We start from the raw sequence: 22,524 nt of genomic DNA on the forward strand, positions 1-22,524 counted from the left end.
AAAATTCCCCAGGCCCTCCTGGCCCAGTGGTGTAGTGGTTAAGTTTGCATGCTCTGATTCAGCTGCCTGGGGTTTGTGGATTCCGATCCCAGGCACAGACCTACACACTGCTTATCAAGCCATGCTGTGGCCGTGTCCCACATGCAAAATAGAGGGAGATTGGCACAGATGTTAGCTCAGGGATAATCTTCCTCAAGCAAAAAGAGGAAGATTGGCAATGGATGTTAGTTCAGGGCCAATTTTCCTCGCACACACACACACACACACACACATTCTCCAGGGAGTTCCAATTGCAGCTTGTGAATTGGTGACCTAAGTTCTTGCTACTCAAAGTGTGGTCCACAGATCAGCAGCATCAGCATTATCTGGGGGCTTGTTAGAAAGGCAGACTCTTGGGTCCCACTCCAGAGTTACTGAATCAGAATCAGTATTTTCATAAGATCTCCAGGTGATGCTTATGCACATTACAGTTTTCAAAGCATTCCTCCAAACAACATGGAGGGACTGAATGAATCAGTGGAGGAGGAATGCAAATTAGTAAAGGTCCTTGCAATTCTACAAAATCCTTGGACCTCTCTAATCCCTGCCCTTCCTCATATTTAATTGTTCAGCTTCCCTTGGATTCAATGTGATCTCTAGCATCATAATTACCCCCCACACCATCCCACCTTTGATTGGGCTAATTTGAGTTGGCTTCTATTTCTTGCAACCATGGGTGTCACAAGACACCTGCTTTTTAAAATTTCCTTTGGTCGGAATCAACCAAAGTGCCTTGCAAAGTGCTTCAACATAGTGGGAGCACTAAGTCATTGCTAGTTTTTTGGTGCATGGTCTCAAAAGATTTCCTTCTGAATGACAACTTTTTGGACAAAACTCACCAGAGATGAGGGGCTTGTGGCAAAGATCAAGCACTATTTTCCTCTTCCCCTTGGGCTTGGGGATGTGGTGTGGAAATAGCACAGGCTTTGGAGTTGAAATAACTGCATTCAAGCCCTGTCTCTGACATCTGTTGATTCAATAAACAAATATTTGTTGAGCATTTGCTATGGAGAAGCCCTTTTTAGCTGGTAACACTAAATCTTTCTGCGCCTCAGAGTCATTTAATGCCATTTTAATATTTTATTTGCATTAAGCAAGATAACATAAATAAAGCCCCTGTCAGCCTGGAGTATATTAGCCGCTCAACAAGTATTCGTTCCTTCCCTCACCCTGCCCAGGCCCCTCCTCCTCCGACGACCTTGCAGGAGATAAACAAGAAGTGCCTGGAAGGAGAGGCCCAGGATCAGGATTCTCTCTCTGGCCTTTGAAAATCAAATGACTAACACAAGGACGTGACAAAACATGATGAAACTGTTTAGCACTTTTGTCCCTGAGGCTAGATTTACTTGTAAAGTTTCTACCCTACCATGTTAGAGGAGAGGGAAGGGATTAAGAAAGGAATCTTGGAGCATCTCTCAACCATTACCCTTGTTTTAGGATGAGAAATCAAACATTTGCTGGTGGAGGCTGGATTCCATCCTAGGTTTGCAAACTCCCAGTCTAATGCTCATGCTGGAACATCAACCTTGCCCCCTGAGAACATCATCACATCTTTAATCTTCCACTCCAAGATAAATTGGTAGTGGAACATCATTGACTTTTGTACCCCATGATCACCACTAACTTCTGAGAGCCTTCCCAGATTAGCATAGACTTAAGTAAAACCAGGAAGCTTGCTTTGCTAATATGACTTCAAGTTCTTCTGGCTGTACCCCAGCTCCCCAAATAGATTTCAGCCCCTAAGCCACTTCTATCTGGAAATTCTGAAGCCATTACTGAAAATGAGTCCCAGGATGTAAAGAATTGGAGATCTATGCCTTTTAATATGAACCCACAGTCCCCAGCCAACTGGGAATTGTGCAATTTTCTGGGGAGTCGATGGCTTCCAGCATGAGTCACAAGGTCCAGCAACAATCCGGGTTTCTTCTCTAGTAATCAGTTCTGTCCTTTCTCTCGGCAGCCTCCTGTGACTTGAGAAGTGGGTGAGAGGAAGGAAAGAAAAGGGCTGGTCTCCTCGTGAACTTCTCATATGAGGAGGATGCACTCAGGGAGGAAAATCATTCCACCGCACATGATAAGAATCCTGACATGTCTGAACAGTGAGGACAGCTGAACGTTCCCTCATCTGTTTCTCATTTGGGCCTTTCAGCAGCCCTGAGAGGTGCTCAGGGTAGAACAAACAAGGAAACGGAGGGTTGATGGCAAGCCTTGTCCAAGTGCAGCAAGGAGTGGGCAGCCTGTGCTGCAGGGTGTGTTTTGACATCCCTGCAGACCCTCAGGGAGTATGTGCTGATCCCAGCCCATCACACGGGTCTCCTCAACACCCTGCAGACACACCCCGACTTTCTCAGCTATAATGAAAGAATTTTGAATAAATCTTAAAAACTAAATGCCTCTGACAGGGTGCTGACTCCCCAGCCTGCACCGTGGCGCTTCTCCACCCACCACCTCGGAGATCAAAGATTATGATTTGTGAGACAGCAGCCAGGGATCAGCTGATTTCATCTGGGATAGAACTGTCTTTCCTAAAAATGAATCTTCCCCACCCGTAACCTTATTCTCCTCTTCCTAACTTTTCTGTTCGTAGCTTTCAAGTCCAGAAAATGAGAGTCCTTTGACAAGGCTCCTTGGACGGCCTGGAGGCGCCCCTCCCTGTCTGCACCCCACCCCACCTCCTACCGGGGCAGCAGACCCCTTCACCCCTCCTTCAGGTCCCCCTGTTCCCCGCTGCCCTCCCAGAACTACAGAGGGAAGCGAACACACACAAAAGCCTCATGAAAAGCTACCTTGAAAAGACCAAAGTGCCTTTCTTTCTTTTGAGTGAAGATGAATCTCAGAAATAGAGAAAAAGTAATTTAAAAGAGGAGACAGGGGTGGGTGAGCAGAAAGGAGATGAGACTTCCCTTGGTCTCACAATTCTCAGTGGGAAGCTGGGATTTGAGCTATTTGTGCACAGAGATGGTCTTTCTCTTTCTCTCATTCCTTTTCTCCCTCTCCCTTGCTCCCTCCCACTCTCCCTTCTTTCTTTCCTCCCTCAGGTGTGTGGTGGTGGAAGGGGGATGTGAGTGGGTGGATGTGGATGAGAGGTGGGAATGGCTATAGGGGAAGTGTGGATGGAGATTCAAGACCCCAGGCAGGTGGATGGGATAGGAAAAGCCCAGAGTTCCTAACCCCCTGATTGTGACCTGTAAACACCACAGTTGACTGTGTGAGTAGGAAGCCCAATTCCCATTCTCAGAAACCCACCCCAAGGCGGGCTTTTAGGACCATGCAATAACATTTGAGTCAGAGGATGTGAGATATTTCATCTGGTAAATCCTTCCATTTTTTCTGATGAGAACATTGTGGTCTGAAGAAGGAAAGTGACTTGCTGGATGTCGTGCACAGTTAAACACAATTACAGCAATCCCCTATTTCCCAGGTCAGGCTCTGTGCAACAGAACACCTTGTCTCCTCTTTTGTCGTTTTCCATGTAGACCCAAAGGGCAAAGATGATCTGATGCTTGTTTTGCAGATGGAGAAATGGAGGCATGAAGAATCTCATTACCTCAGTCCACTGTCTTCTAGGCCTAAGCATAGTCTTTAAGTATTCAAGTCCCACCCATTCTTCAAGACAAATTGAATTGTCACTTTTCCCATGAAATCTTCTCTAGTCTCCTAGTTTGAAGCAGTCACTCCCTCCTCTGAACCTCACCCCACTTCCAACCCAAGCTCTCCACCTGCCCCTCGCTTGCAATGGCTAATGTCCTACAATGCTACATTTGTTCACAATGTAGCCCCTTCACAAAGATGTCAGCATCTTTGAGGGCAGACACTGTACATTATAGACCTCAGCCAGGCCTAATTCTAATTAATTCAGTATGTGATCTTTATTCTTTAATATGTTTCTTTATTTTCATATTCTTTTTGTAAAGAATTTAAAAAAAAAAAAAAAAGGACCTGACCTTGGGACACTGTGATTCCATGAAGCCGTCCTTGCCTCATAGATCCTTCCCCTGAACAATGAAACTTAGCTCCTCTGGGAAGCATCCAGGGACAGACACATACCAAGGGCTGGGTGGCAAGATGGATCAGCCCTGGGCGTAGGCAATAAGAGGGGACATTGTCTGAAGTGATTTTTAAAATGATAACATGGAGCTAGCCCTCACGGCCTAGTGGATAAACTTTGGCACACTCTACTTTGGCAGCCCAGGTTCATTTCTTAGGTGTCTGTCAGTAGCCATGCTGTGGTGGTGGCTCACATAGAAGAACCAGAAGGACTTACAACTAGAATATACAACTATGTACTGGGGCTTTAGGGAGGAAAAAAAAATGAGAGAGGAAGATTGGCAACAGATGTTAGCTCAGGGCAAATCTTTCCCGGCAAAAAAAAAAAAAAAGATAATATCAGTGTTCTCTAACTCAACCAATTTCTCTGTTTTTGCAGAAGAAAAATTTTTGAAGTTTTTATCTAATACAATAGAAATATGATGGATTTTCTGCTGAAGGTATTTTAGTGAACATTTTCAACTGTGGAGACTTTGGAAAGCTGCTAGACTAGATCCTGAAAGGATAAAAAGACATGGGCAGTATTGCAATTTCTAGGATTTATTGAGAAACGGGATATTTTATGTATCTCTGCCAAACTTGCCCACATGTAAGTATGAAAATTCCTATTTGTAAACTTGTTGCTTTGTATGAAAGAAAATTTCAAAATTAAAATTAATAAAAAATTCTTCAAGGAACTATGAGTGAAGATGACAAATCTGCCTGCACTGTCTACTGAACTTGAATATGCAAAGAAGATCAATTTTGACAAAATCATTGACAACTTTACAGAGGTTAAGGCATGAACATAGAATTTGTAATCTTATTATTCATTTTGCAACAGACCAATATGCAGGTATACATTTTTTTCCTTTAAAAGAAAATACTTTAATGTAATTAAAAAGTATTAATCTACCACTTTTTTCCTTTTTCACTATATTTATTTATTTTTGTTACTGACATGATTATGTATATGACAGTCAATAAAAGAAAAATTTCATAGTTTTCTGGCTATTATTATTTGTTTTAATTTATGATTGTTACTAAAAATAGTGTTGTATAGAGAAGAGGAGGTTAAGAATTACTCCCTCCAAGTGCACCCCTGGGTGCCTCTCTGTCCATGGTGCACACAATTTCCTCTCAATTCTTCAACAAGAAATTTGACTCACCCATCCCCCACAGCATTTTGGAAATGAAGCTCCATGTCTCTAGCAAGTTAAGGTTTATCAGTTGTGTCTTCCTTATTAAATTGTAATCACCTTGGCTCTGAGTCTTGGTCCATTTTTACAAGTGAAAGGAGAGAGACAATTTCTTCCCTTGGAGTTGTTGGGGAGGAAGAAATTCTCCTCTACCATTCTAGGTTCTTCTGGCTGGTCTAAGAATTAAATTGACATAAGACAGAATAACAGGAGAAATCAAACAAGTTTAATAACATGTATACATGGGAGGAACCCAGGAAAACTGAGTAATTTGCCAAAATGGCTGAAGCCACCACCCCAAATATCATCTTCAGCTAAAGACGAAAGAGGACGTTGGGAGTAGTGGTCTGGGACTTCAAAGGGGAGGAAGGTAATTCACAAGGAGATGGAAAAGCAAATGTTTGGTAGACAGATGTTTGCCATGCCCTGCAAAGACAATGAGACATAGAGAAGATTGTGGTCAAAGAGGCTTTGCTGGGTTCCTCCCTGTCTATCAGATCTAGTTCATGTTATGCTTTAGTTGTCTATGGTGAGAGCTCCTTCCTGGAACAGAACTTCTATCTTAAATTCTTTTAGGCAGTTAGGGGGAAGATCAAAGTTTCTTTCTGAGTCTTTTGTTGTTGAAAATAATCAAGCCAAAGAGACAAATTTTGGGGTGGCAAATTCTGCTCCCCTACAGAGTACCCTATAATATACAAGAAGGTTTCTCCACCTCAACACTACTGACACTTGGGGCCTGATAACTTTTTATTGTGAGGGCTGTCCTGTGCATTGTAGGATATTTAGCAGCATCCCTGGCCTCTACACACTAAATGCCATTAGCATTCCTTCTCCCCAGTTGTGACAACCAAAATTGTCCCCAGAAATGGCCCCAGTTGAGAACCACTATATTAGACTATATTCAGCAGCTTGTATTGAAATAGACCTGGAAGAGGCTCTTTTCTAAGTTGTTGAACTTGAACAAGGCTATCATTACTGAGCTTTTGTTTTCTGCATCTGTAAAGTTGGAACAAGCACATCCATTTTGATTTGACATGAAGTTCAAAAAAGATAATGTACGTGAAAATGACTTGTATGCTCTAAATCTATGCAGATGTGTGAGGTCATTATTATAAAGAGGTCAAAATTTTTACACTTCAACTCAGTTGTGGAAAAAAATGTAGCTCTTAAAAGTATCTATAATTGATTTCATCTTCATCTGAATGCCCAGAAAACTTAATTGGCCAATTAAAAGTAATTTCTTCTTTTCCAATTTAAAATAGGCTGTTTCATTCAACTTGATCTCTTTGGGTTAAGAATTCAATCAATTCAAAGTACAAATGTCCAGGGTAGTTTCCCTCAAGATGTCACCTCACCTTCTTCTCTTTCTCTGGATCGCTATCTGGGTGGAGGAGAAACTTGCAAGCCCTATGGTAGTGGGGGTCGTCTCAGTGCTACACGCCTGCCATGGGTCTGTGCTGATCCATGGCCGTTCTGGTCTGTTCCCTGCATATCTGCCTAGAAAGGGAATCTCACCTTGTCCTTTGGAGATTTGTGTGTGGTCCCTGACTTGGCCTCCAGAGGTGAGTTGCCACTCCCTGCAGCCACCTTATCTACTGCCTGGATCCATTTTGGTCCTTCATTTCTTTCAACCTCTGTATCTCCCTGGGGGCTCAGAAACTCTCAGATGTGTTCCGTGCACCACACCAAGCTGGAGTCTGCAAGTCATATCTCTGGCCCTGTTACCTGAATACCTTCCTCAGTCCTGGTGCCCACTGCCCTGGAAGTATGTTGGACCTGTGCTGGGCCGACCAAGGGCTGTCTGAAACATTTGCATTTCCCAGGGATAAGTTATCCTCTTTCCCTATCTGGGTGTTCCTGAACCCCTGCTAAACATTGTTCCTCCCCTCCTAACCTCCAACAAACCTGGGTGTGACTTTGATTTGGGGAGCAGAAACACCCCCATCTCAAACCTTAAATGCTTTTCCTCCCCTTTCCTGCTGGGCGTGGAGGTCCCTTAACATCATATCCTCCTCGTCTCCTTCCCAGTGCCAATACGGCTGAAAGGCTGCTGGGAAAGAAACAGATTCATCAATAAGAGAAAATACATTGAGAGGTATTTAAAAAATATTAGCAGTTAGAGCGAGGGCTCGGGGCCAGGTGATGGGAGAGAAGAATCCACCGAAAATTAAAAGCACGCCCCAAACTGTCTTCATACTTCAGCCAACTGTCCTCCCACGCAGAGACAGACTCCTGCCCTTGCAAAGCAAGACTGCCCTTGGAGAGAATGTCTCGTAAACCTTTTAAAGCTCCCTGCCTTCTCTTCCTTTCCTCCTTGTGTTTCCGTTGTCGTCTCCTCTCTATCTAGATTTGGTTTCCTGTGTGGTTTGCTCTTGGGAGCTGTCCCCTAGAAAGAGGCTCTTGGGTGAGCATAGGGCTCCCTGCTTGCTTTCCCGTCTTTTCTGGGGAAGCCAGCTGACACAGCTGCTCTGGCAAGCGGTGTTTCCAAGGAGAGCCGCCAAGCATGTGGAGCCTCCGCGGGGAGAGCTGGGACAGCATCTCATGAAAAAGCCATTCCAGTGGGTTTCTTTAGAACCACCTAAAGGGCCAGGGCAGACTTCAGCGTTGTTCACCAGCCTGAGGCACCTCAGGAAGCAATTCCCAAAGGCCCCATCAACACCTCCCTTTGAAAACTCAGATCCGTCAACCTGTTCAGAGCCAATTATTCACTCTTGGTGGCACCCCCCAAACTTCCATTATATACACACGCACACATCTCCCCTTGGACTCTGTCTGGAAGCATGGATGAATATAATGGAACTTCCTTGCCACATGGACTAAAATAACTCTGGCATCCCCTTCCCGATGGATTTTAATTAGGAAAGACACAGCATTTAAATCAGGCTTATTGCTTTCGGTTGTGTGTACAGGCTGTGGATTTAAAGAAAAGGCAATGGGAGTCATGTGTGCTGGAGTTTTTAATGGAATGGATCTGGAAGGGAAAAAAACCCCAGGGCATTTTTAGTCTCTTTCTCCTCTTCTAGGCAGCCTGGCTGAGAAAGGAGGCTCAGGTTCTAACATCATCATCATCACCACGACTATCATCATCATCATCATCATCTTCATTATTACTAACATTCCTTGAGTGCCTATTCCATGCCAGAACCCTGGCTAATAAGGTTTTTATATGCATTACCTTATTTAGTCAAAAGAATTAGAATTTGATCAATAGACCCTATTGGGTACTATCCATTTCTAGGGGAGAGCAGGGACAGACTCTTAGCATAAATCAGGGCTTCCTCCCTGGACCTGCCATTACCTGTCCCAGTACAGACGTGATGAATTGATACATAAATAAATGAATGACTGAACGTAGTGGATGTGCTCAGAATGGATCATATGCAGAAGAATTATGTATGGAAAGAGGGTCTATCACTCCACTGGGCTGAGTCCTGGCCACAGACCTTGTTGTTGGGTGGACCAGGTAAGTAGCATAGTGTTCCATTCTCCAATGAATGGGTAACTTTTGGGCGGGATTCAAAATTTGGCAGAATGGAGAGAATTTTTCCCCCTTGCCAATTTTCCCCAAATCTTTATTGGTATCTCAAAGGGGATAAACTTTTGGGCCACAATTATGATTTTAGGCAAATTATTTAACTCATCTGACCTATTTCCTCACTGGAAAGTGGCTACGATAGTAATATCTACCTCAGAGAGTTTTCTAAGGATCACAAAAGATCAGGTGCATAGCTGGGGATTTGGGGCTCAAATATATTAAATGACTTTACCATCATCACTCATTCAATCATCCACAAATATTTGATTATCTATTATGGGCCAGACCCTGTGCTAGATACTGGGAATGCAATAGTGAATGGGACAGACAAGGTTCATTAGTGAGGCATGGGAGACAGACAACAAACAAATAAATAAGCCAATTTCAGATTACTATGAACACTATAAAGAGAATATAAGAAAGCAGGGTGAAAAAGCTGTGATAGTGGTGGTGAGGGGCGGTTTAGATGAGATACTCAGGGAAGATCTCTCACAAAAAGTGCCTTTTAAGCTGAGATCTGAATCATAAGAGGAAGCAGTCATGCCTAGATGGGGGGAAGAGCAGTTCAGGCCGCAAAACAGCAAGTACAAAGGCCCTGAGGCAGAACTGACATTACTGTGATGCAGAGACAGAAGGTCAGTGAGCTTAGTGAGTGAGGAGGAAGAGAGAGGTCCAGGATAGGGCTAGAGAGGTAGGCCGATGCCAGATCATGGAAGGTGAGGTGTTTGGATTTTATTCTAAGTGCAGTGAAAGCATTTGGAAAGTTTTAGGTGGGAGTGGCATGTTCTGATTTACATTTTGAAAAGGTCCCTCCAGCTGCCATATGGAGAATGAATTTTAGTGAGGTGTATGTGGAAGTTAAGTGGAACCATTGAGGGCTATAGAGGTGACGGTAGCCTGGTCCACGGGGGAGCAATGCGACGGAAAGGCTTGGACCCAGGTGGTAAGTAAAAGAACTGGGACTAGAACCTGGGATTCCTGTAGCATCTTCCCATCTGGCCCGCCATAGGCCAATATAAATTCTCCTGCTTTTCTTTTTTTAAGTGAATTCCCCATTTAATAGTACTTGTTGTAGAGCCATAGGGAACCGGGAACTGCTGGTCTACCCCAGAGCAAGAATAACATGCAGGTGTGATAACGCACGCATCAGCCTCTCTAAGGCTCATTGGCCTGGAGTCTGGGATGTGAAAGGGTCCAATGAACCCAGGAAGGGCAGGAAAAGAAGGGCTGGCAGGGTCCCGGGGCTCCTGCAGGGCAGGCTGCTTCTTGCCCAGAAGGCGGTGGTCTGAGGATGACGCAGTAGCAGTGACATCCAGGAAAGAGGAGATCTGTTTCCACTTAAGCTCAACGAACTTGCTGGCCGCACAAGGAGAGAGACCCTGTGTGATGAGTGCTGGGAAGAAGAGGGTCAGCGGGAGCCTGCGGCCTTCAGAATGACTGGCTAGGGACATGCTGTCCACTTTGTAAACCTAAAGGGAAGCCCTTAAAAGCCCCCTCTCCTTTTTCAGCAGTTCATTCCCCTCTGAGGTGAGGACAAGAGGTTACAAACACTTGGCAGCTATTCTGTGTGCCTCAAATGCACTGTGTATATCTCCATCACTACATTTCAAACATCTTATTATAATTCTGTGTGGGTCTGTCTCCCCCATGAGAGCGTGGTCCCCTTGGAGGGTGTTTTATTTACTTTTGCATCCTTGGACCATATCCGAAGACCTGGTATACAGTAGGCAGTCGTCAAAAACTTAATGAACAGTTAGATGTATGACATTCCTAGAAGCATAGAACCAAAGAATAGCTCTGTTAAATTATAAGAATTTATAAATCAACAAGGCGAGGGATCCTTAACCTTTTTTGGTCACAGACCCTTTTGAGAAAATAATGACAGCTATGGACCCTTTCCCCAGAAAAATCCACGTATAAAAAAATTTTTTTAATATACAAAATTTTTTTTTATGGATGGGAAAATTGAGGACCAGAAAACAGAAGTGACTTATCCAAAGCCACCAAACTTGTCTGTGACAGTCATACCTGGAACTCAGATTCTTAACTTCCCCATCCTGTACCCCTTCCACCATGCCTGAGCAGAGCAGGCTAAAACACAGACTCTGCCACAGACGTCACACGGAAGGTGCAGAGAACAATCAGAACCATACCAAGAACCCGCCCTGTGGAGAGTTCTTAGAAAATATGATCACAGAGATAATAAGCCACCACCCTGGGCTGCAGTGATCACGCCATGCCTATCCCCGCAGGCCAGAAAGAGCCCACAGGGTATGGAAGTCCTGAAAATGAGTGACTTCTCAACTGTCTCCAGAGCAAGGCAATGATACCAGAGTGTGTGCATGCAGGAATCCAACCTAACTGTAGTCACTAATTAGCTCATTTTCAACCTCGGGCACAAATACCTGGAAGCAGCAAAGCTCTGTCTTTGCACAGAGGTTGATTTAGGACAGAGTCCAGAGGGCAGGCGGGGACTCGGATGCTCCTCAGAGGCTGCCCCCTGTGCGTGGCCCAAGCAGAAAGACACACAGAACAGATTTCTGCCAGGTTTATCCCACTCCCTCCCGCTTCCGGAGAGGGAGAGAGAGAGAGAGGGAGGGAGGATGTATTAGAAGAAATGAAGAAGGGAGAGGGAGAAAGCAGAGTGTGCTGTGAGAAGAGAAGGAATAAGAACAGAATTCCCTAACAATTCTATGGGTCTTTACAGTCTAAAAACACTTTCTCAATCAGTTATGCCATAGAAGCCTCCAGCACTGGTTGTAATGGCTGAGACGACCTAGAGGAAAAAAGTAACATTCTCTGTTACCATTCTAATCCTTTCTTCCTTTAAGAGCCATAAGGCCGGGTCCTCGGGAAAACAGAACAAAACAAAACACACTCAAAAGAAAGACAACTAACTTCTCTCTGAGGATTGTCATTAAACACCAGATGTCCAGTAGGGAGAGACGAAACCAGAGCAGCTGTGTGGACAATGCTCCCAAGCCACCTCTCCCTCCAGCCTCCTCAGACCACAAGGCTCCATGCCTTTTAGTCTGAGGGCAGCTTCATTTCCAACTCGTGCAAGACCACGTGAGTCCTGGCTTTAAGGTCGCCTGACGGATGGAGATGATCACACTGTCACCCTCTCCCTTTATCGACGGACTCCCTTCTCCAGCTCTCCAGGCACCTGGCAGATTTGTATTCAGTCTTACTCAGCTCAAAAGTTACCTTTTCCATGTTGCTTTTATGCCTAGACTCACTCTTGCCTCTGCTGGAAGATGAGGACGGCTAACATTTATCCATCTATGGTGTATCCACCATGTGCCACACACAGTCTCTTAAGTCTCAGAGCTAGGAAGAGCTGGGTTTCTTCTTCAGAACTCCCCCGCATTTATCTTGGTACTCTGAATCATTTAACTACCCATATTTCCTTTCTTTATTGTCTTGCATGCTAAGAAACTCAAAGCCAAATTTATGACCCATCACTAGCAAGGATACAGACTCTTGTGATGTGATTTAAGATTCTTACCTTATCTCTTGTTTTTCCTCTCCTTGCTTTTGTTTCACCCTGATTTTTTTTTATTACCTTCTTAAAATAAAAGTCATTGGGCTAATTTTTGTTTGGAGTGGTAAACTCAAATCCTATCTGAATGGGTCCTGATACACATAAAAACTAAAAGGTATTATATATACATCTCTGTAATTTTCCTAATAATCTCGCAACTTTCAAGGCAAGTGGAGCTCAGAGGGTTTACATAACTTATTCAAGATCATGCAACTTTTAAATCAAAGAGCTAGGAGTCAAATCTATATTTGTCTGACTTCAAAGCTCCTGCTCTTGACAGTCATAATTGCTCATACTTAGCGGGTGCTTACTATGTACCTGGGTTTATGCTGAGTGTCCCTCATGTATCATCTCATTTATCCTCACAATAATCCTATGAAGAAGCTACTATTATTAAAACAGTTTTGTAGATGAAGAAAGCGAGATTGAGAGAGAACCAATAGTCCAAGTTTGCTCAGTATACTGGGATTCAAATCCACATGGCCTGAACTTCGAATCTCTACCCTCTTTCAAGATTCTCAAATTGATAATAGAGATAAGCATACAAAAACCAGATTCCTAATTAAGTGTCATTTGGCTTCTTTTGAATGCCCAGCTCCCCGGTAATATCATAAAGGCTTATCCACTGACATATTCTATTGGAGAAATGGGTGTCTGGCTAGAAGTAGGTATTTCTGAGTTTCACAGTTCTTCATGGAGCAGATGGATCAGAAACACAAAGTCTGTGTGCAATACTGGATTTTAAATGCCAGCCTGAGCACTGGCGGAGAGAAAGATAGCTACCTAGAGCCCAAAGGGTGGAAATAAAAGCCTTTGGAAAGGGCAGTGCTGCTCATGGGCGCCATCTGGCAGTAAAGGTGGGAAACTGCTCTGAGAAAGAAAGCAACATACAAAATGAAATTCCCCAAGGTACAGTGCATAGGTCTCTTGTTGAGCGCTTAATGCACATTTCTTTCTTTCAAACCAATCCTGCAGGAGAGATATTACTATCTTTAATTTATAAATGAGAAACTTGAAACTCAAAGTATTAATTACTTGCCAAGAGAGTTGGTCACAGCCTGTTTAGCATGCCTCACTCTTTATTTCCACTTATTCTGAAAACTCTCAAAAGTGATATTTCTTGATAGCTCCTGCGTTCTCCAGCCCCTCACAGCTGGAATCACAGATGCTCCACACCCCATCTTGAACCACTCATGAAACAGGTAGGACACATGTCAGCAGTGGGTACTAGCAGGTCTGGTGTCTTCTGTGCCCACTTGCAGTTGGCCTGGTTCACAGACAGGGATTCCTGCCCTGCAGACTGTGTCTGAGGCCCAAGCTCTGAATTTCAGTCTGCTTAGCTTGGCCTTAATGTCCTTTATTACTCTCACCAGCCCTCTCTCCTGGGGAGTGGGGAATGCTGCATTCTCTTTCCTCGTCCACTAATCATGGACTAGCTGCTCTCATGATTTCCAAAAAAAGCCAGCCCTGGACCACATCACAGCCCTATGAGCACAGTTTGAAACTCTGCTATTGATGATTTCCCACACCACACCTAAAGCTGTCTATTAGCTGCCCAGGCTGCCCATATGGGAACCAGCCCCCACACTTGAGCTGGTTGTCCCCAGACCACGCTTTTCCTGGCCCAGCCAGGGACAAGACTGCTAAGGTTGCAGATTAATTCCCACACAATTCTTATTGTCCTTTGAGAAATGTACGAAGAGGTGAAAGGAGGCTAGAAATGTGATTACAGACCAATATTGCCTCAATTTTCAAAAAAGGGCAATGATGGATCCTTGCTACTTTGCTAAGTATAAAATTCTTTAGAAACAAAATAATGAGTTGGAAAAATTCACTATGAATAAATCATGTAAAATTAACCAACTTTCCTTTTTAGAAAAAGTTGTCTTACTAGTAGATTTTGTAATGCTAGAGACACAGTATGGAAACAGATAAAGACTCCAAAACTAGTTAATGGAGTAAATGTCCCCCTTGAAGGGGTACCCCAGTGGAGCACCAAAAGGCTAGTCTGTGCTCTGACTTGGGCCAGTAATTTTGTCCATGACTGAAGTGAAACTGAAAAAAGCATACTACTGAAGCCAGGATTCAAAGTTATTTGACATCTTGGAAGAACAACAAAAATTAAGAAAATGAAATATAATTAGTGAAAATGAGAAGTCTTAAACCTGCTTTAAAACACTCAAATACCAGAAGGAGTAGCCAGCAGTTCAGGATGAAAGACTCAGGGTTATGCTGACCACAAGCCAAGGATGAGGGGAGCAACGGGACCCAGTGGCTTAGGAAGCACAGGGACCGGGGCTGCAACTTCCACCCTGGCAGAGTAAGGGCTTCTGAAAATCCACTTCCATAACAGCAACGAGCACACTGACAAAAATCATCAGAATCAACATTTCAGAACTCTGGAAATTAACTAAAGTCTTGCAACCATCAGAGGAAAAATAGCTGAATCTCAGCAAAAACAGTGTGTTTCGTGGCATTTAAGCTTGTCCGATTCCTATCTGCCTCCCATATGTAAATATAGTTATACTTATATATATATTTATGTTTATATATAAACACAAATATAAATAGATTATATATATTGCGGATGTATATATAATCTTAGCAATGTGCCTGGTACATAGACGCCACTTAATAAATATTAGCTTAACAATAACCCTTTCTTTTTTCCCTTCCTTTATTAGTTCTGCCTCCATATACAATCAGTTGTAGATCCTCTTCATTCTTCTTTCTTAATTTTCACAGGAGCTAGAAAGTCCTGGCAAAAAGAGTGGCCTCCTAGGTCCATGCTAAGCCTCCCATTTACAGGGCTGTATCAAGCTGGATTGTCTCTGGGAAGTGAGAGGAAAATGTGAATTATAACCAAGGATGAGAACCAAGATTAATGTCATAGATTAGGCTCAGACCCTGGACCTGTGCTAGTGCGAGCCAGTGGACAGAATGCGAAGGAAGCAGAAGAAACGGCACAAGGAGGAAGGAGGCAAAGTGCATAGGATGCAGCTGTGATGGAGCGGGGATGCCCGGGGGCAGCAGGTGTAAGGTACTGGGTCATTGGGCTGGCCCATTTTCTTCATCCTTGCAGTTATCCTTTATCCTGAGTCTTCATCCATTCACTTGATTGTTTGGACCATTGCAGTGTTTTTCAAATTGTATTACATAGAGACACATCTAAGGTTCTTCCAACATTTAATTTTTTTTTTTTTTTTTTGAGGAAGACTAGCCCTGAGCTAACTACTGCCAGTCCTTCTCTTTTTGCTGGGGAAGACTGGCCCTGAGCTAACATCCGTGCCCATCTTCCTCTACTTTATATGTGGGATGCCTGCCACAGTATGGCTTGCCAAGTGGTGCCATGTCTGCACCCGGGATCCGAACCAGCGAACCCCGGGCCGCGAGAAGCAGGACGTGTGCACTTAGCAGAACATGCGCACTTAACCGCTGCACCACCGGGCCGGCCCCTAATTCACTTTTTAAAGGCTGTAGCCAGTTCATCATTTCGGGGGCTGTAGAGAGGTGAGAAAGAAGCCTAACAGGTGAAGACCCAGGTTCCATAGTCCTGTTTCAGCCAGAATAACAGCTTCATTTTATTTCTCCTAACTATTGGAGTTTCTATTAAAATTTAGCCTTATTAAGAGTTTTTGCTTTAACGAAGTTTGGCTTCTCACTGGTCTATTGCAACATTGCCAGGGGCATCCCTGACTTTCGCCGCTCTTCTTTCCTGCACTCCACTCTAAATACATCATGCTAAGTGCCTTCTTCATTAAGTTACCTCCTCCTTGCTCCAGAATATCTGTTGCGTTTTCATCATCCTCTGAACAAAGGTCAAATCCTCAGCCGAGCCTCTGGGGCCCTGTTCCATCTGAAGGAAAGGAAGGGGATGATCCCTTATGCTATTTAGAATCCTTAGTGTATGGCAAGCACTCAATAAGTAAATACCAACTTACTATATTTGATTGTTCCTTAAGGGAGCCTTTGCATCCTCCCGACTCCTAGAACACTACCTTGCACACAGAAATAGTAGCTTGCAAATCAAATGAGATATTCCTCTTCACAGCATACTTCCATGTGCATAGCTAAGCTTCCCATTGGGAAAACGATCTAGTGATGTTTAGGAAAGGTCCTGAATTTCTGTCTTATGTGGACTGTGGTATGGTGATGTTTAGAAAGTGCCTTCAACTTCCATCTTCTGTTGTCTGGAAAAATGCCTACTTCTGGTTGGGATGACCTAATTGAATCCCTTGAGTGCTTCATCATTACACCTGGCTCCTGGTGTCCCATTGTGGCGATCTGTCACCATGAAGCGGTTAACCAGATGAACATGAGAGCTATCATTAGTGGGTGCCTAACTCTGAGCCAAATATCATGCTGGGTAGGTATTTTCCACGGATTAACTCATTTAGCCTTACTATAATCCTCTGAGGTAGCTGCTATTAGTTTAATAACTTGTTCTAAGTAACATAGCTAACAAGTGGCAGAATAGAGAATTGAATCCAAGCTGGTTAGACTGGAGCTTGTGCTTTTAACCCCTATGCTACCATGCTAAGAGACATTATAGTGGGTATATAAAGATGAATTAAGAGATGGAACTTCTGAAATGATGGAGTAGCAAGCTTGGTAGACTTTCTCCCCAGCAAAGTAACAAGTTAACTGAAAATATTATTTCAAATATCCACCATTTAAAGTCTCTGGAAAGTGTTCTAAGGGCATACAGCAAAAGAGAAATATTCATTCAAGAAAATCCACAAAATCTAAATACAAAGAGCAAAGGCCTGCAGTGTTCGAGCCATGCTCTCCTTCATCAACCTCCCCACTAGCTCCATGTCACACAAGCTCTACCCAGGGCATGTGCAGCCAAGGGGCTCCATCTCTCCTGAGATTCCAGTCTGTGGCTGTGGTTTGACTCCAAAGAGGTGGGAAGCTGGGTTTCTCAGCCTCCAGTCTCATTTTGCAGAAGTTCTATTCCAGATACGCACGCTAAGAGGACCAGGTGTCCCTTTCTTCATCTAGCCCTCACTTGTAGGATACAAGCTCTACTCCAGGCATGGCAAGTCCGTGATCCTGGGGCCCTGATTTCCCACACCCCAGTTCACTTGCAGGGAGAAACTCCATGCTGGGAGGGGCAAGCTGAGAAGACAAGGGGTTTCCCACATCCACTTCCCCCAGTACCCACTTGTAAGGCAGAGATGTCCCTCTAGGAAAAGTATGTCTCAGACCCAGCTCCAGTGCAGTGGTAGAGAGAGAGATTCTGCCTAGTGGGAAAGATGCGCCATAAGGATGAAAAGCTCCCCAGCTCTGCTTGACGGGACTGATTTAGTTGGAACAAAGAGTGGAGAACTCCATGCCCAAGAGCATGGTTGAAAATAATGGTGATCTTTGTGGAGTACAAAGGAGGCTGGCATCTGCATGATGCAAACAAAATCGCAGAGCAGACAGAAGTTTAATAGAGAAAACCAGAGAAAGAAAAAAAGCCAAAAAGAACTCTCCTTTGATCACAGTCAACTCTGGGTGTCAGGAAGGCTGTGCTATGGCTGCACCTGCTCAGGAGCAATCAGAGTAGGGTGACGACAGAGGTCATCGGTCACTTTGAGAGGAGCCAATTTGGAGTATTGCAGGGAGAAACCAGATCAGAATGGGTACAAGAGTGAAGGGGGAAAGTGAATGTGAAGAGAAGTGGAGTTAGGCAACTTGTTTGAAGCAAGCATCAGGAGTAAAGAGGATGGAGTGGCTCTCTAGAGGGATGTGGGATCATCAGAGTAGTTTCGCTAGTTTATAAAGTTTTTAAGATAGGAGCTCTTGCACCATGTTTGTGTGTAGACGGGATTGATGCAGTTAAGAAGGAGCAATTAATGACGTGCAATAGAGAGAGTAAAACCCAGTGCACATTAGGACATTGGCCCTTCAGAGGAGGAAGAGGACACTTGCTCCACGGAACTAGCAGTGGGAGAAAAGATTGATGCAGACACAAGCAGATTTCCTGAATAGGTCAGGGGAAGACAGTAGCACTTCCGTATGATGGCTTTTAATTAAACCATAAACTAAAAGATAGGAGATAAGAATAGGAAATTTGAGGAATGATGGAAAAGTGTGAAAATCTTGCGGGAGAGAATAGGAGATGAAGTTGCCCAGAGAGACAGAGAAGGAATCCTAGACATCACGATGTAGCCATTTCAAGTGAGTTATTTATTTAAAGTGACAATTGGCTCCACTTTGTGGCTTTCTATAGCCAGTCCCAGAGGTGCTGGAATAGAAACTGTTCAATTTGTGAGGTGAGTGTGATGAAAGGAGAGAAGGGTAAAATAGTTAAAGATAGTGGCAGGGAAGTGATGACATTGATAAATCATGAACTTATAAGTCATAAAGATGTAAGTGATGTCAAGAGAAGGCAGATGAACCAAAGAAGAAAATAAGTCATTGGATTAACAGATCGGAAGCATCCATGAGGCTGAAGAATTCCTAGCAAGATAAAAAGATGTGGTCTAAAAACTGGATTTGCAACATCATGATTTGGAAAGGGGTGCAGGTTTTGGGAGACAATGTCTAGGGTGGGATCATGGGCGTGTGGGCTGAGGTGCAGTTGAGAAGGTCAGTGAGTTGATACACAAGGCGTTGGGCGAGCCCCTGACTTGCATGTAGAAGTTATTAAGTTCGATGGCATGGATTGCAAGAGACAAAGACCATGGTCCTAAGATCAGGTCCTAAAATCTCTAGTGAATGAGGGAAAATGACAACTGAGGGAGGGGAGAGAGAGGTAATGTAGGGTAGCAGGAGCTCCAAAGTAGCTGGGTTTGTTGTTGTTGGTGTGTGTTTTTGTTTTAATAAGTGGGTAGGGGAATAATTGTCTGGAAGTAGCAATGGCGAACAAGAAGGACCATTATCATACCATGGGACCCCAAGCAGTGGGAGAATAAGGGGGCACACCAGTAATCTTGGGTTTCAACTAAGGCAAAGAGGTATAGGAAATACTCAGAAGTATTTGAGGATATAGATGAGCTTGCTGACCACTCAGAAGAAGTTTTTGGCAGCAGAGGGTAGGGGTTGGGAGGTGGGTAAGGAGTGAGGGGTTGGTTAGATGAGGGGATAGGTAGATATGCTTTTATTTTTTTTTAAAAAAAGCACTAGAAATGCAGATTGGTAAATAACTTCTTGTAACATAATTTGTTAATGATATACATTTATATGTATATGAAAATAATCTCCTACTCAATAAAATAACTACAGAGAATCCCACTGGTCTCTGATTTTATTTCATTTTATTTTTTGAGCATTTTAAATGGCTTCCTCTGTTCTTCTAGACATCTTGCACCCTTGTTGAGGGTTTGTGGCTTTGATTCTGCTCAGCTCAGCTGGAAAACAAACCATTAGGAAATGCATTTGGGCCTTGTTCTGTGCCCAGCAGAAACAAAGAAGAGTATCTATTTCATTAGCACACCAGACCTGGGGAGAGGTGAGAATTCTCTGGAAAGAAAAGAACAAGGAGGACTAGGAGAGGTGTCAGCCAAGCCCCACAAATTCAGTTTTACTTCTTTCCAGACCACACCTCAGTCAAAGCCACTGGCCTCGATCAGGCGATCAGGCTCTCGGGTGAAGATACTGAAAGCGATATTCAGATTAAAGGTAACATGAGGAGGACTTTCTCTCTCGGGTGGAGAAGGGTTTTGTTTGGGGGAAAAGAGCAAGCAAATCAAAGGAGGTGCTGAGGCTCCCAAAGAAAACGAGAACAGGAGTGGGTGATGGAGAAAATGGTTTAAATGACCAAAAGAAAGGCTGTGCTTGTCTACACAGGTCTGGCCTGCCCATCAGTTGAGTCAGAACTGTGGCCAGCTACCTGCTGCTCTGAGTGCATGACAATAAGCCACCTGCAATGACCCTGCTTTTGATTGCCTCAGCAATGGCATTTGTTGGGACCACAGGGACCCGGCTCCTCCTCTCTCTTGCTAAGAAACACTTAGAGCCATTCACTGGGTCCTTATTTAAAGATATTACATTGATAAATTAAATGAAATAATATATCCAGCCTGCCTAGCACAGAGGAAGGCTATTTTCCTTCCATGTCAATTGTTATAAAAACACAATGAAACAATGGAAAACACACATTGCTCTAAAGAGTGGTGGGTTTTTTCCCCTTTGAATTCTAAAATTACAACTATTAGAATACTGAAATCATTATTGCTGTTGTTGACTCTGAATTACTCTCTTTGCACTGGGCAGAATTCCAAGCAGAGTGAGTCTTTCCTTGGCCTCAATCCCATAGGTTTATCGAAGCAGCCTCACCTAGAAAGTGGTCTCACGGCAATAATGATAGTCACTCTTATTGAGATGCTCCTGTGTGTCAGCCAGGTACTGCGCTTGCACACATTATCCCCACTTTTCCAGAAATTCTGTGACAGAGTTTTCAGCATCCCAATTTTATAGACAAAGAAATTAAAGTTTAGGAAGGTTCTGCTATTTGGCCAAGACTATTTTATTAATGATCAAATTTATAAATAAAGGTTTTAAATTCTGTCATGTCATAGCTGATCTTTGATTAGAATCTTAAGGAGGATTTTAAAGTCCTATGAAACTATTACCTAAGCCTGGGTCACTGTTATCAAACACAGAGGCGTATGGTTAAAAATGACAAGTGGAAATTCATGCCTATCTTATTTGTCTTGAACACTGATGATTTGGGCCAAAACATACTTTTAGCTACGGGCATCTACCCTTGGTCTCATCTCTTCTCCTTCCCCACTGTCTCTCTGGGCAATCTCACTCACACTTAGGGCTTTAACTGCCAACTCTATTCTGATGACTTCCAAATATTTAATTACTCTTTACTTAATTACTCTTTCCTGAGTTCCAGACCCAAATTTATCCAACTATCCAATTAGATATCTCCTCCTGGGGGTTCCCAGGGGACCTCAAATTCAGTATATCCAAAACTGAACCCATCCCAGTTTGTTCCAAACCAGCTTCTCTCTTCTGGTCCTTGTCTACCCAGAGAGCCACGGGGGGAACCTGCAAACCCTTGTAGACTTCTCCCTCTCCCTCTCTTCACACATCCTACTGGTGGCCAAGTCCTGCAGAGGGGAGGTTCTCAAAGTAAGGTCTCCAGATCATCAGCCACAGCAGCATCTGGAAACTAGTTAGAAATCAAAGTGCTTGGACGCCACCCTCGTTCTCCTGAATCAGTACCTTTCAGGGTGGGACCCAGCCATCGGTGTTTTAACAAGTCTTCTAGGTGATTCTGCCGCATGCTCTAAATTAACCTTCCTTATTATCACTCTAATTACTCCATTCCTGAAGCTCCTATCTTAAGGCAGGCCCTCATCATCTCACACCCAAACCATTGCGATCACTTCCTAACCAGTGTACCTTTCTCCAGCCTTAATCCCTCCAGTCTATCCTCCCCTTTGCTACCGGAATGTCCACTCCAAATGCAAATCCAATCATGTCTGTACCCTACATAAAATTCTTCAACATTCCCTCAACGCTTAAACAACATTGTCCAATAGAAATATAATGCAGGCCACATGTGTAATCTTTCTATGTGGCTACCAGAAAATTTTAAAAGTAAGAAAAAAACAAAACAAGTGAAATGTACTTTAATAATATATATTATTGAACCCAATATATCAAAAATATTATCATTTTAATATGTAACCAATATAAAAATCATTAATGAGATATTTTACACTCTTTTTTCATGCCAAATATTTGAAATCTGGTGTATATTTTTATGCTTACAGCATATTTCAATTCAGATGTCAAATTTTCATTGGAAATACTTGATTTATATTTAGATTGCATAAAATTTACAATTGAGTTGAAAGAGTAGATGCGCTTATCCAAGTTGTTCCAAACATACTCAAAAGTTTTCCAATAATTGAATTGAATACCAGTTTTTAAATTTAAATGAATTAAAACTAAAAATTAAATTCCTCAGTCACACTAGCCACATTTCAAATGCTCTCTAATCACAGGTGGCTAGTAGCTAGCGTTTTGGTCAGCAGGTGCTTAGACGACAACCCCTGGGCATGGTTTACAAGGCCCTCTAGCCTCTGGCCAAGTTCTTCAGACTGATCCTCATCTTCATCCCTTTTGCACGTAATGATTCAGTTACAGGGAAGTTCATTTCCTGAGATACTTCATGTCATTTCGTGCCTCAGGACCTTTCCCCATGACACCTCCTCTCCTTCAATTGCCCT

At 43.4% G+C, this 22,524-nt stretch overlaps 1 long non-coding RNA gene across 1 annotated transcript in view; it reads right to left on the reverse strand.

Moving 5' to 3' along the window:
- Window positions 1–5,468: 5,468 nt before the first annotated feature.
- Window positions 5,469–22,524, reverse strand: part of LOC139073917 (uncharacterized) — a 30,868-nt gene continuing 13,812 nt past the window's right edge. Inside the window, exons 2-3 of the long non-coding RNA XR_011523099.1 lie at window positions 7,217–7,311; window positions 5,469–5,690 (exon numbers count right to left, since the gene is read on the reverse strand). This is a non-coding gene — a long non-coding RNA (uncharacterized lncRNA). The remainder of the gene's footprint in view (window positions 5,691–7,216; window positions 7,312–22,524) is intronic.

Source organism: Equus przewalskii, chromosome 10, assembly GCF_037783145.1.
Source record: "Equus przewalskii isolate Varuska chromosome 10, EquPr2, whole genome shotgun sequence".
Classification (NCBI taxonomy): domain Eukaryota; kingdom Metazoa; phylum Chordata; class Mammalia; order Perissodactyla; family Equidae; genus Equus; species Equus przewalskii.